General features: G+C 48.7%; 1 protein-coding gene across 2 annotated transcripts in view; it reads right to left on the reverse strand.

Moving 5' to 3' along the window:
* PDZD2 (PDZ domain containing 2) overlaps window positions 1–7,466 on the reverse strand; it is a 198,461-nt gene extending 190,995 nt beyond the window's left edge. For both annotated transcript variants that reach the window (XM_068176346.1, XM_068176345.1), the window contains exon 1: window positions 7,353–7,466. The gene's annotated coding sequence lies outside the window, so the exon portion shown is untranslated. The remainder of the gene's footprint in view (window positions 1–7,352) is intronic.
* Between the last annotated feature and the right edge of the window lie 1,794 nt (window positions 7,467–9,260).

Here is a 9,260-nt window from a genome sequence, read left to right on the forward strand (position 1 = left end):
GGGCTGAAAGCCAGGCACTACAGTGAGCAGAGGTGGCTGCCAGGGGTCCCATCCACCCTCTTCCCCAGTGCAGAGGACACAAAGGAGCTGCACCTTGTGCATCAGAGCATTAGAGTGGCATTAAGTAAGCAAAGCCTTTTGGGTTTGTTGTTTTGCTGCAGACTCTGGAAAGAAGCTTTCTCAAAACCCATGGATTCTAAGTCTCCCTTTGATCTTCGTATTGAGAAATGCACACCCCAAGAGATCTTAGTCATCAGTTTTCACTGGCAACCTATCTTCCCACATCCCTCGAGTGGATGGACAGCAGGATGGAGACAGTGAGAGACCAAAGTCCCTCCCACTCTATGTAGAGATCAGGTCTGTGACCACCTAAATACCTAATGTAAATAATCTACTACCATGTATATAAGTTCACGGGACCAAATGAGGTGCATCCCAGAGCCCTGAGGGAATTGACTGATTGGTTTGCAAGACACTCTCCATGATATTTGAAAAGTTGTGGCAGTCAGGTGAAATCCCAGGTGACCAGAAAAGAGGAAACATTATACCCATCTTTAAAAGGGAAGAAAAGAGGACTCCAGGAATCACCTGTCACTCTCACCTTTGTGCCTGGGAAGATCATGGAACAGATTCTCCTAAAGACTGTGCTGAGGCACTTGTAGGACACGGAGATGATTTGGCTCAGGGTCCTGATGAACATCAGAGACAAGTGGAGACCCTCAGTGGCCTGTACTGGGACCACTGTGATTTATTATCTTTATTTATGACACAGATGAAGGGATCAAGCGCACCCTCACCAAGTTTGCAGGTGACACCAAGCTGAGGTGGTTTGCCACACCAGAAGAACAGGATGCCATCCAGAGAGACACGGACAAGCTCAAGAAGCAGGCCCTTGGGAGCATCATGAGGTTTAAACCTCATTATTTGAACCTTGGCCTCAAGGCCAAGTGCTGGTGCTGCACCTTGGCTGGGACAGCCCCCGGTACCAGCACAGGCTGGGCATGACCAGACCCAGAGCAGCCCTGCCCAGAAGGGCTTGGGGGTGCTGTGGGTGAGAGGCTGCACATGGCCCGGCCATGGCACTCACAGCCCAGAGAGCCAAATGTGTCCTGGCTGCATCCAGAGCCCCGTGGGCAGCAGGGCAGGGAGGGGATTCTGCCCCTCTGCTCTGCTCTGCTCTGCTGAGACCCACCTGGAGCACTGCATCCAGCCCTGGGCTCCCAGCATGGGAGGGACAGGGACCTGCTGGAGTGAGCCCAGAGGAGGCCACCAAGACGATCAGAGGGATGGAGCACCTCTCCTACAATTAAAGACAGAAAGAGTTGGAACTGTTCAGCCTAGGAAAGAGAAGACTTTGGGGTGGGACCTAATTGTGGTCTTCCAGGACCTGAAGGGAGCCTGCAAGAAAGATGGAGAAAGACTTTGTAGTACTGTAGTGACAGGACAAGGAGGATTGCATCAAACTGAAAGAGAGAGAATTTAGATTAGGTGTTAGGAAAAAATTCTTTGTCGTGAGGTTGGCAAGGCACTAAAACAGTTTGCCCAGCATTCAAGGCCAGGTTGGATGGAGTTGCGATCAACCTGATCTAGTGAAAGATGTCCCTGTCCACAGCAGGCAGGTTGGAATTCCATGACCTTTAAGGGTCCTTCCAATCCTGATCATTCTATGATACTAAGACCAGCACATCCAGTAAAATACACAGCTCAGTATTAAAGCTAGACTGTCCCCACACCACCAAGCAACTGCTTTTGCCCTGTAAGCAGAGAGAGAAGCAGGAGTATGTTCCTTCAGTCAGATCACAGTTTGATTTATACAAGTGTTGTATTTGCATACAGCTGGAGGAGCGGAAAAACCCTGCTCCAGCAGGAAACAATCTGTCTTTTACCCATCTGGAAGATGAGAGCATTGCTAAACTTACAGATAACATGGAACAGGACAGTGGCACGGGTGAGAGGATACCTAGTGAAGTCCGAAGTATTTACAGGAGACCAAGCAGCTGGGCTGCTCTCATGCAGATCAGTTATACCAGGAGGAAAAAGCAGGATGTTTTCCCTGGAAGGCAACAGTGAACACAGTGGGTTTGGCATCTGTTCCAGGAGGTCCTACCTCTGTCGAAATTCTGGACAAAGCCTGTTTGTCTGAGAATTTGCAGATTGGAACAAGCATCAAAGCTCTCCTTCGTTTTGTAGGTCAGGAAGGCTTTGGGTTTGGGAGGGTGTCAGTTCATATGTATTCTGTAAAGTGCACTTTAATTTTTAATTGTAGCAGCACCTATAGACTTTGATTGAAATAAATAATGAATCAATTTGTATCATGAATCTAGGAATCACTCTCTTCTGGTCCCCATCACATAGAGGATTTTCTTCCCAGTGACAAGTGTTAATGCATTTATGCCCTAGTTTCCCACAGTGGGTGTCACTATTGGAAGTGTCAGGAAGGAAGGTTAGGGCTGCTTTTTCAGACTGTTCCTGTCAGCCTCAGCAGTCCGTTTTGGATGAAAACATCCCGGCAGAACACAGCCTGAAAGAAAGCTGGATTTTAAACAGCACAGCAAAAGTCTTTGTGTTGTATATGATTAAAATGTAACATTGAATAGATCTTTTTCCAGTCTGAGTCAGGGAGGATAGCTCCACTGTGTAAAAATTACAGGGGTTTTTTTTTTGCAGAATGACAGAAGTTTCACAAGTCTTTAATGTAGTGAAGAGACCATTTTCCATGGTTTTCTCATTTTTCAATGCTGGTCTTTCTGACACGTCCCCAACACAAATCCGGGCAGGTACTGTTCCACTTGTGAGAGCCGACAGGGGACAACTGGCCATTTACCATGGTGAGACCCCAAAGTAGTGCCTACCTTCACTTATCACACAGCAAAAATGGCCAGAACCAAAACCCAGCAGGATCCAGATGCTCTGATTTGAACAATTCTGTGTGAGGTCATGAAAATGTTAATAAACACAGTTAGTTGGGGGGGGGGGGGGGGAGTCAAAATTGTCAATTATCAGCTTTACTGAAATTTCAAAGTTTTACCAAATTACTTTAATACAATTCCATTTAGAGAAAAATTTAGATTAAGTGCACACAGTAAGTGCTGTTACCCAGCTAATAACTCCCTTTGCAAACTGTCTAACACTGCAGAGAAAGTGAATAAAATGCTGGCCAAATCGAACAATAATTAAATGAAAGCACAACAGCATGACTTATGACAATGCTCCAGCAGCATCCTTAGGAGGCTGCACTGAAGAGGAGGTGCCATTAGGCAGGTATAAGAGGAGAAGTATTCGATTGCAGTATTACAGCTGCTCCCACCTCCCTTGCAGAGCTTTACAATGTCACAGCAAGGCAGCAATATCAGAGCACTGATACTGATTAGGAGCCCTTTTTAGACAGGAAAGGATAATTGTTTTCTCCTGGAGAGGACCCATAAATTAATTTTATTCGCCCAGACCACCTCTGTCATTGCTGGAAGCTGCTGCTGAAGGACCACAGACATGACACCATATCGCATGCAAATCTCCAGTTCGGAGCAGTGGTAACTGCACAAGATATAATGTCTTGTGACATGGTGAAGGTCATATTAGACTATTTGACCTTCAGGCTAAATTTATCAATTCAGTGGAATATATTAATAACAGTTTTTAATTAAGACAACATCATAGAAAGAGCAATGCTGCTTGGTCCATTGCAGATCTGTATTAAAGTACAATATTCATTTAATCACTTTTGTGCATGATCTAGTTAAAATTAGCTGGGAGAGCTGTTACTATAACACGTGGGTAATAGAAGCAGAAAGCTGAGGCTCACCAAAGCTAAGCCACTGCACTTCATTACAACCACAGCAGCCTCAGCAGGGCCAGACACGCCAGTGGGGAGAGGCACAAGAGGGAACGCTCAAGCATAATACATGCTACAACTCAGACCTTAAAGAACAAAATGCTGCTCATTACCCTGCTATTGTTTTGACAGAAACAGACCCCAAATTACTCATTTGTTGCTGCTATTTTCACCCCATCAGCAGTCGGGTATGCCTGAGTCAGCACTGGACACACTGCCCAGCCCGGCGTAAGGCAGTGCCAGGCTTTCCCAGGCTCTGTGTAAGACCCAGCTGTCACAGGGACAAGGGGGGCAAATCCATAAAAACACTCTTTTGTACTCCTTCTCTGCATACGTTAATCTACGCGCTTATTCCTGTTTACATTATGAGGTGCATGTCATAAAAGAGCTTACAGGATGTGTACTGCAGCCAAGTTAATATTGCTGTTGGAGCTTCAGCCTCTGTATTTCCTGACTTAACATTGCCACATTGCCCAGTTAAAACTACTTTTTTTTTTTTTTTTAATTCTACATTCGTCTAATGGAGTTTATGAGTGGTTTGAACTCATTTCATATAAGAATGCTACACCGAGCACCACAAACACCTGCAGGAAACCCAGCAAGAGAATAAGTTCTATACTCTAATAATCATATACAGAAATATTAGTGAGTATAGAAATGTGTACAAATACAGTAAAGAACCTACTTTTAGTAACAACATTCAGAACAGTTTAGAAATGTGTCTGCATTATAAGACCTATTACTGTGGTGAAACCCAGACCTTTTAATTTAGGGCAATTCAGCTGTCCTTTCAGGACACAAAGTGTGCAGTGTACAAGAACTATAATTTAAAAAAAAAGGAGTTTTTTTCCACAGATGTCATGACTTGGATTTTAAAGGCAGGAAGCATTTCCCAATGCTTGTGCAGATGAACTAAGACAGATGGACCTTATATTAAAGCCTTCCCTACCTCCCAGCACAAGCACTCTTGCACCCAACCAAAATCCTGCCCAGAGATGTTCCCTATTTCACAAAGCTACTGAAAAGCTAGTAAAATACCCATGGCAATATCATGAAGATGTGCAATAGCTTTTAAATTTGAACCAAGACACCCTTACAACATTAAGGTTTGATGTCACCAGCATTGCCAAATAACCCCTGCAGTAGATACCTGCCATGCAAGATAGCTGCAGCTCTCTGCATTCCTAGGAAATACTTTGCAATACCACTTAGACTCTGACCTTCTCTCCCTACTTCAACTCATTTGAGACAATCAGTGTCTTGATTTCTACCCTGGTAAGCCTGGGCATCCCTGGCCGGACCCAGCTCTGCTGTGCTGCTGGCAGCTGCATTTGCCAGCTCAGGAGCTGGTACACCAGACTAAACATTTACTCACACATCAAGATTTTTAGACTAGCATTCCCCTGTCAACATTTCAAAGGGAACACAGAAAAGATCTCAAGTCATGAAAACCAAAATACTTAAAAAAAAAAAAAAAAGAAAAAAAAAGAAAAATTAATCCTTTCCGCTTCTGTAAAGTGTTTGTGAGTTTCATAAAAGTTTTAAAAAATAGGTTTCTTCCAGGCTAGGCACTGAATAATTTTAAAGAAAAAAGACTTTAAAGACACATTTTCCATTCTATTTGCATTCAGGCATTTTGTTTTTCAGAAAATTATTAACTCAGTAATATCGGTAATATCACAGGTTATTCTTTCACTTGGCATGAGCTTTGGCTACCCAGATAATTCATCGAGTGCAAAGACCCATGGAAGAGACGGAGAAAGCACTCTACAAAAGTTTGTGAGTCATCCCAAGGGATTAGCACGGTATTTGCAAGGACATGCATCCTGCCCATGAACGTGAGAGTTGCAGAGGGTGTACAGGCATTGCAGTGTGCCTTAAAATGAAGGCACAGGAAGCTACACCGAGGCGGCTGAGCACTCTGGTAACAGCACCCTGCTCACAACAACTCCAGTTGCCCCTTTGCCAGCAGTAAAACAAAGCCCAACCCTGACGTCTCCATTAGAGGTGGTGAGGCTGGTGCAGGGACAGTGCTTGAACCCACTGCAATGGCCAGAGCGCACCTGCATCTTGTGTCAATCCCCCACAAACTCCCGCAGCCCCCAGGGACGAGGGAGTGAAGGCAGTTCTGGGAGGATTCCTCTCCCAAAGCTTCACAGCGCTCTTTCCCAGCCAGAAGCAGAGAAGATTTGACAGCCCGTTGAGAGAAATTCACGAGCATTGCTATTCATTAAAAGGATACCGAGGGAAAGCACTGAGGTTAACGGGATGGGCTATATTAAGCCCATTTACAGCTTTATGGCGCCTTCAAAGGGGCATCAGAGCTTTTTACGGCCACGTGGAATGGTCAGATAGTTACAAACTGAGGTTTAAGAGAGTACCCCAGGCCACCCGAAGGAAAGACAGCACAGTTAACTTCAGAGTTTGAGGTCAGCTCTTGATGTTTTCCTTTTCCATATATCTCATCCACAACTGCTCCCTGGCTTACAATACTGCATATATCACAGCCTGCTTTGTGCGAACAGGAGAATTTAATGACACAGAGAACTATCTTCTGATGATTAGGGGGGAAAAATCGGCCACAAGCTTCATGCTGTCTGATTTTATTAAACTGCTCTGTACATGGAAGTGGGGGGTGGTTGCTGGTTTTTTCTGCAACGGCAGCCCCTCTTCCTCACATCCCCGAGTCCTGTGCACTGCAAGACAGTAACAGGCACTGTCACAACATGACCTAATCCACGCCGGGAGACAGGACAAAGTGTCACAGCAGGCGAAGGAGCTGCCCCTCGCCCCCCAGGCAGGCACGCCGGGATTAGCAAAGCGAGGGCTAAGTCAGAGACCCTACAAGCACCCCCAGATCAGGGGATATGGGCCACTGACCCCCAGAGGAATGAAACCCCACCAACCCCGGCAGGACGGACCCTATCAACACCTGCCCCATTGACCTACAGAGCGATGGACCCCACTGGCCCCTGGGCACGAACTCCTGCAACTCATCAGCCTCCTGGGGATGGAGCCTCCAACATAATGGGGCTCGCATTGCCCTGAGCCCCTCCAGAGGAGATGCGACACTCAGCAACCCTGGGCATGGAGCCCCAGGGATTACGGGGGAAGTATCACCCCATTGACACATGGAGGATGGGCTGCTAACCCGCATAAACAACTCTGGGTAAGATGAACAGCCTCAGTCCCGGGGTGGGGAGATGCACCCTGCCCTCCCGCAGGAGACGGAGCCCCCAGGCAACTGGGGGAGGGACCCACGACCCCGGCAGATGCATCCCCAGGGGTAGCGGCGAGGGGGCTGCACCTCACCGTCCGCCGGGGCATGAAGCCCCCGGCGCCGATACCGGCATGACCGCAGCGACCGTCGGGCGATGCAGCCCCCGCGTCCCGCTGCGGCAGCGCGGGGGGAGCGCAGCGCCCAGCCCAGCCCAGCCCAGCCCCGCGGGAGCGAAGCCGCCGGCGGGGCAGCCCCGGCCCCGCCGCCCCCGCCCGCAGCCGCGCCGCGCTCCCCACTCACCTCGGCGGGACGGGGGCTCCGCGCCCCGACACCTGCCCGGCGTGCCCGGGGCAGGCGCACCCGGCCCGGCGCCGCTGCCTCGCCGGCTGGTGCGCCCGGCCCGGCCCGCGGAGCGGCGGGGGCGGCCCCGGCGGGGCGGGAGCGCGGGGATGCCGCGAGGGGCGGCCCGACGGGGCGGGCGGGGCTCCCTCCTTCCCTCCTTCCCTCCTTCCCTCCGCGGGACACCTGGGGCCGGCGCGGGCCGGGGCACGGACCGCGTTGCGGGGCCGGCCGGCGCTGCAGCAGCTGCCTGGGATCTGCGGCCCCCGCCGAGCAGGCGTTGTTCTCTGCCAGGGTTTTAATGTTTTAGGGCACATCGGGATTTTTTCAAGTCATTTAAACGTTTTCCTTGTATCGCTTTTATCTTCGGTTCTCGCTCAGCGGGCAGTGCTAGTTCCAAGGATGATTTAAATGAACAGTGAATTACACTTTTTTTTTTTTTAATCTAAGCTGATCCTTTCTAATATTTTAATAAAGTTCGTTTTTTTTCCTTCAGGAGAAACCTCAAGATTATGAAAATGAAACTGCATTCTAAAGTGTTTAGTTGCTTTTTCAGGTTCGCTTTCCTTAAACACTGCAAAAGGGAATGGTCAGTGTCTCTGCTTTCTTTCAAGCCAGAATCCTTTCCTGACTCATGGCCCTGTACAAGGCTCTGAGAGTGTGTTTCCACCACTGCTGTTCTAAAATTAAATTTGAAAAAAAAAAAAAAAATTCAGATCAACCAAAGTGTCTCTAAAGTATTGTCTTTATTAAAGATTCTGTCAGGTAATCACGTTACAATTTGGCCCAGATGCTCTGCCTATCACTTCGTTGAAGATGATTGCTCGTGATGGCAATGTCTGGGCTGATAACTAAATCAAGCTCCGCGTTTAGAGCAGAGGATTGTCTACAGGCACTTGTTGCAGTGACAGGCTCGCCACAAGATAGCAGGCAGTGCCTTAGGACTCTTCAGCCCGGGGAGGACGCTGTGAGCCGAGCTGAATTGTTCTGTGAATGCATAAAGATTCCATGCAAACAGAACAGTACCGCAGAGCACACCCCCGACCACCCTCCGTGCAGAGCAGCGAGGTTTGCCTGGTGTCGCCGAGGCCATAGCACGCAACGAAAGAATCCCAACCCCTTTAACACTGATGAACTCCACGATGAGGTGCAAAGAACCTCAGGTGTGTGATTCCTGTCGGTGACCTTGTTTCCGCCGAGGGAATCCCAGGCACATGGAGCGAGCCACAACTGCTGGGACTGGCGGGAGAGCGGCTCCCAGCGTGCGGAGGTTTTTTCCACCAGCACTGCCGGCAAACAGGCTGACACCTCGCCAGACCCCGTTAACCCACATCACTCAGGAGGACCTCGTCCCACCCTGGTTTTCCCCTGGTTTTCTCCACTCTGAAGTGTGAGCTTGTTAGGTGGTTCCCTGTGTGGCCAAGGTTAATCCAGCCCACAATTCAATGAAATGTCAGTGACAATGGGCTTGGGGGTGCAACAAGTTCTGCCACTGCTCAAGACCCCATGTGGCTAATGCTACCCTCTGCCCCTGCCAGTGCAAAGTCACAGTTTATGAAGGCCTCTCTAAAAGCACTGCAACATGAAGCTTTCCCCCCCTGTTTTTCGAGACTTCCCCCCCCCCCCCGGCCCTGTTTCTAGGAACCTGCCTTTGAATGATGCCAGTTCATTATTTATCCCCATGAGAACAGACATGCTTGCAAATCACTCCTCTGTGCTGCCAGGTAGCTCTCTGGAAATGGTGCTGGCTCACAACAGCAAGATGGATGATGAGGTGAAGCAGGATAACTCTGAGAATTATACCTTTTGACTCTCCAGTTCAAAACTGTGATTATATCCCGGTGGAACATGAAAAATTCCCAGAGGGCC

Source organism: Anomalospiza imberbis, chromosome Z (assembly GCF_031753505.1).
Source record: "Anomalospiza imberbis isolate Cuckoo-Finch-1a 21T00152 chromosome Z, ASM3175350v1, whole genome shotgun sequence".
Taxonomy (NCBI): Eukaryota; Metazoa; Chordata; class Aves; order Passeriformes; family Viduidae; genus Anomalospiza; species Anomalospiza imberbis.